This window comes from Porites lutea, chromosome 7, assembly GCF_958299795.1.
Source record: "Porites lutea chromosome 7, jaPorLute2.1, whole genome shotgun sequence".
Taxonomy (NCBI): Eukaryota; Metazoa; Cnidaria; class Anthozoa; order Scleractinia; family Poritidae; genus Porites; species Porites lutea.
Genome location: NC_133207.1, coordinates 1143503 through 1149791, shown reverse-complemented (window position 1 = coordinate 1149791; position 6289 = coordinate 1143503).

The window sequence follows — 6289 nt, the reverse complement described above, 5'->3', positions numbered from 1 at the left end:
ATGACGTCAGCAAGGATTCGCCTATTACCCAGTGCGCACAGATAATGAAAAAGAAAACTTAAAAATAAAACTGTTTAAACCTTAAAAACGCTAAATTAAATAGTGAGAAAAATGTTACAATAAAACAGTCAAAAACAAACACAAACCATTGCTGCCTCAAGCAAGCCAGCGTTGCAATGGTCAGCTGTCTTCTCTGCACGAAACCGATGCAAAGCGTGGGACAAACACACATAAAGAATCAAACCAGTATCTGACTTAAATAGTTCTGCTGCTTAGTTCCATACTTTCCTAGCAATGAAGCACGGGCGTCCCAGAATATAGTTCATGATTGTGAATGAATAACTATGACCGAGCTTTTTTTCAAAAATAGTTGATTGACTAAAATTATCGATGGGTACGTCAAACTTACTGCTAACCGTGCGTGTCTTTAATGACTTAGCAAAAAAAAAAGTTTTGCTACTTCCGGGTTAAGATTCAAAAAAAGTTATAAAGCGAGGTGGTACGCCAAAGAAAAAAAATAGAGCAAATCCACAGAAACGCGAGGCTAACCAGTGACAAGAAGAGAAAAGAGACGTTTCGTGGATCAAACAACCGAAATCACTTTGTCATTTGCAAGTGATTGTTAGGTAGGCCTTAAATTGAAATCTCATCTCAATATTTTTATTTACGACTTTATTAAATCATCTTTTTAAAACTCCTTGCAGGTACTACAGTTTGTCTAATTCGGTTTGAATAAGAGTTCAGCAGGGATTTCCAGTTATTCGTGCTTTTATATCAGCAAATCACAAATGTAGAATCATACAAAAATAAAAATTCTGCTTACTGCCGACGAAGTACATTTGCATTTCTTGTTCATTCTGAAATCACTGGTGCTCCTTGCAATCTGATTGGCTCTCAGCTTATGCGATTTACTCGAGAAACGCATTGTTTTTTTGCTTTAACTTTCATCATAGCTGTTTTAAATCGCATCATGTCCCTCTACTAAAATCGCATCACTTCATTTTGTTTCAGATGTAAAAGCCTTTCGGTTCCTCTTTTAACCAAGCCGATTACTGTATCAATGTAATTTGGAAGCGATTCCAATCCTGTATTTGGGCGATTAAACTGCGTTTTCTAAATGGGTAAAATAAAATGCTGCGCGCTTATTCGATTTCTAAACCACGCGTATGATTTCAGTTCTTTTAAATTCCCAAATTAATGGCCAACATATGGCCAATAAGAGGTAAAGAGTGTAAACTCCCGTGACCTGCGGAAACCAACCTCTGCCATTTAACTTTATCTTCATGGCTTTAACGTCACTGTCAAACTGAATTTTACACTTATTGGTTTGGCTAGAAAAGTATTTACTATTAGCCAAACGGCACTGGCCATTAAAAATAAGGCCATTGTCACTTAGAATTATTAACCAAAAAAAAATTGTGCTCAGTACTACTTTACTGCGCTCTTACGAGAGTGTTGTTGCGGACGACAAGAGGAGCCTGCAATCCTAATCTCCAGGTTGTTATTACGCGTGCGTCGCATGTATGTAGCCAGCTTTCGTTTGGACTTCCAATCAAGAATGAATGGAATGCACAGAACGCAATTTGATCACTGAAGTGACTTGTGTTCCTAAAGATGGCGATGCTGGAAACCAATGTAACAATTGACCCATATCACTGCTAGCGGTATCATCCAAAGTAAATGAAAGGTTGGCTCACAGACAATTTGTCAAGGTTTTAGACGATAACAACAAGCTATCACAATTCCAAAGTGGCAATCGTAAACACCATTCCACTGAAACGGCTCTTCTGTCTGTCACTGATAACCCATTAAAAGCTATGGATGAAAAGAAGATCTCAATATTGGTGTTGATGAACATGTCAAAAGTCTTTGACAGTATAAACCACTTGTTGTTATTTAAACTTCGTGGTCTTGGTGTGTCTCCATCAGCGCTTGAATGGTTTAAAAGTTACCTAAAAGGAAGGTACCGGTATGTTCGTATTGGGGATGTGGTTCCGCAACCTCTCCCGGTTGATTATGGAGTTCCACAGAGGTCCATTCTTGGCCCTGCTCTGTTTACTGTTTATATAAATGATTTATTAATTGTACCTAAACTTTGTCAAACTGCTTGTTACGTTGATGATTCTAAACTTTACTTGAAATTTAAAACTAATGAGCTATGTAACGCAGTCTCCGCAGTTAACTCTGATCTCAACGAAATCTGTAGGTGGTGCTGTCACAATTCACTACTTGTGAATCCAGATAAAACTACACTTCTTGTCATAGACGTGCCGCAATTGCTACGACAGTTACCTGACTTTACAATAACACTTTGCGGCAAACCAATATCATCGACACCTGTAGCAAAGAATCTTGGAGTGTTTTTAGATCAGTGCCTCTCCTATGATGAACACATACGTAAAACTGTTGCTAGTTGTAAGAACAAACTGATCCAGATCAATAAGGAAACACTTTTGTTAATCATTAATAGCTTTGTTTTTAGCGAGCTGTTTTATTGCTCCTAGGTTGGAGCAATACCTCGGCATTCAGCTCCAAAGCTTCAGCTTGTTCAAAATTTTGTAGCCAGGATTATCTTGGGCTTTCGCAAATATGACCATATCTCTGCAGGTCTAAGATCACTTGTGGCTAAGTGTCAAACAAAGACTTATGGTCAATGATGCAGTTATGATGCATAAATGTCTCAAAGGTCTGACACCTAGCTACTTGTCAGATAAATTTTCAACTCGACCTATTGTCCATGATAGACAGACAAGATATAGAGATAGCCTCAATATTCCATCTTGTAGAATTAATGCTGGCCAACGTGCTTTTTATTACCGTGGTGTGAAAATATGGAATAATTTAAGTAAAGACTTAAAGGAAATCATAAATACTAAAGTTTTTAAGAGACGTCTTATTAATGAACTGATTTGTAACATGAACTAGATTAGATGTTGAAATTTGTACAAAGTTACCATTTAGTTATTGTTGTACATAGTTTATTTAAGTCATTTAATTAAATAATTAATTTATTCATCCATTTAATTTATTTTATTTAATTTTAATATTGATGCTGAAAACTAATGAAATAGGAATTTAACTAATGACATAGGAATTGAAACGTTTCATTAAACAAGCAACTCATTTTGTCATTTAGTGACTCTGAGGTAAGCCTTCTATTGAAAACTTATTTCAATCCATATATTTGCTATAATCTTTTTAAAGCTTTTTGGTGATGCTGTTGAATTTTAAAGATCGTCGCTTTTTCAATGCAGACAACTGCTCGATCAGTTTGAATAGGAGCTAGGGGTTTCCTGTTCATGATTCTTTACTGACCGAATCATGGCTGTAAAATAAACTCGAACTCATCGCCATCTTACCGACGAGGCGCACTTGAATTCCTCGTTCATTCTTCTGAAATTGCGAATTCCGACTCTAATTATTAACTTGGCAGGCCGTTGACCATTTTAATTTTTTTCCGATTTGTTGCAGGTATACCCAAGAAAATCCAAATCAAACTAATCGACAGACATGGGAGCCAATGAGGACATGTCTTGGAAGGAGGGGAGTTTTCTGTCATTACGTAAGTTTTTTTGTTGCTTATTAAACTTGACTTCTTAATCGGATGTGAAGTTGAGCAGAGACTGAATGCTTTTTTCTACGTTTTCTTCCCGAAACGTTCAGTAAGAACAAGTTTTCAAGTCTAACGAAGTAATGTCTGAAAGCGACGTAAAGAACCCTAATTAATAATGCCGGGACCTTTCAATCTACTGCAGTTAATAAAGTAGCATTTTTCTTTTTACAGGTGCGATTTTATCTGTCCTGACGTTTCCACTTCAGATAGCCATGATAGTTATTGGTAAGTTTATGAACAGACCTGGTACATACTTGTGGCAGGTGAGCACATTCACCAAGCCCCGTGATTTGCGAAGCTGTACAAAATAAAACTCTCAAGGCAGCAGAGTTGAAAAGAATAGCCATAGCCAAAGGGTGCAAATGAAAGGAATTTATTTCACAAACGGAGCTTGGTACGTGGTACCAATACTATTGATCAGAATTATTCTGTCTGCCATAGTCTTTGACTGTCTCTGATGAAGGCTACCGCAAAAATTGATACACTCATCAATCGGACGATAATATTCCACTTGCTCGACAAACAAACTTCAAGTTTCGTCTTCAAATGATGAACTTAAAAAATCAAATGTTTTACTCGCCTTGCGATGATATACACTTATTATACAATTTTGCCTTCATTAGGCATCCGTGAGGATACACACGCATTACTACGATCAGCAAACGTTCCGCTAGCCACTAGCTTGGAAAATTACTGTTGAATTGTTGTGACGGGAACAAGTATACGTCCACTCTAAATATGTGCTGAGATTATATATGTGCATGACTAAGATGGCTATCTTTAAAACAAGGAACGGGGAATCGGGGAATGGGAATGGGGAACGGGGATCGGGGAATCTTTAAAATACGGAATCTTAAAAAGCGGGAATCTTTTAAACGGGGAATCTTTAAAAGCGGGAACCTTTACAACGGGGAATCTGTAAAAGCGCGAATCTTTGAAACGGGGAATCTTTAAAAGCGGGAATCTTTAAAACGGGGAATCTTCAAAAGCGGGAATCTTTAAAAGCGGGAATCTTTGAAACGGGGAATCTTTTAAAACGGGGAATCTTTTAAAACGGGGAATCTTTAAAAGCGGGAATCTTTAAAATGGAGAATCTTTAAAAGCGGGAATCTTTAAAATGGGGAATCTTTAAAACGGGGAATCTTTAAAATGGGCAATATCCGACACGATCCTGTTCATAAAATTTGCGTCCATCCCATTATAATCCCCTGTGTCAAGGCAACTGACAAAGTCTTTTAATAAACTGACCTTTCCCTCTCCTCCGAAAACGCTCAGGCCAGAATAAACATACTCCAGGATAACTGCGACTGGCTCGTGACAAACAGCTTTAAATTTTACTATATTACCGTGATCGAGGTCATGCAGAAAACGAGCTTCTTTAGTGAATGCATCGATAAATTTCTTTACAAGAACTGACTCGCCTGAATTCCTGGCCAGGTCTTTAGCAGACTTTGTCACAAAAACCGCTCCGAACGAGTCTTGTCCAACCACATCCTGTTCCCCCTAGATCATTCCATTTAAATTCTGGAAGGCCTTCAAAGCGAACGATTCGCTTCTTCTTCACCGTCAATGCCAAAGGCACTTTAAAATTTCCAGGAGACAACATGGCGTAGAAAGAGGTAAAACGAAGCACGTAATGGCTACAAATACTCAAATATTCCCGCCAAAATGCTGCGCAAAAAATGAGAATTTCTCTGTAGAACACTCAGTCTTTTTAAGAGCGACCGCCAAGAAAAATTGAGCAAATTCTCGATTTTTCTGCAAAAGTTTCACAAATGCTCTTTTAATTTAGAGAATAAGAAGAATTCAGTTTGTAAGTTTAGAAGTAGTGTCAGGCGGTTTCGGGGGAGGACTCCCGTATAAAGGGAACGGGGATATTTATCATTTCTCGTGTCGGAGTGCAAATTGCAGATTAATTTTGGGATGGATCGCTCAATCTTGAAGGACGTATGCTCGGGGAAAGCTCCAATAAAAAAGTGACGTAGACGCTCGTCGGAAAATTAAAATTTTAAAAACCTCTAACGACCAGCGTGGGTCAGGAGACCATGACAGACTATTATCAGACCTTTAATGATTATTATTGGCCGAGATGTCATGTGCTTTTTTAAAAAAGTAATTGCATTTTTATTTTTATAGGTAATAATGTACACGAAAAACATGACTACAACAGCAAATTTTGACAGCGCTCGCGTTTTTAGTTCATTTAACTGATTGGCTGAAACACACCTCTACCTTTGCCAAATTCAAACTTTTAAGACCAACGCTTTCAAAATCATTAAGCTAAGAACCTGGATTGATTTCACACCAGCCTCTTAAAGATAACTAGGTTTACAATAATCAGCAAACGTAAGGGTTTTCAGAATCATCCTCGATAGCGTTTACAAAAGATTCCCCATTTTAAAGATTCCCGCTTTTAAAGATTCCCCGTTTTAAAGATTCCCGCTTTTAAAGATTCCCCATTTTAAAGATTCCCGCTTTTAAAGATTCCCCGTTTAAAAGATTCCCGCTTTTAAAGATTCCCCGTTTTAAAGGTTCCAGCTTTCAAAGATTCCCCATTTTAATTCCCGCTTTTAAAGATTTCCCATTTTAAAGATTCCCGCTTTTAAAGATTCCCCATTTTAAAGATTCCCCGTTCCCCGTTTCCCGTTCCCCATTCCCACTCCCCGATTCCCCGTT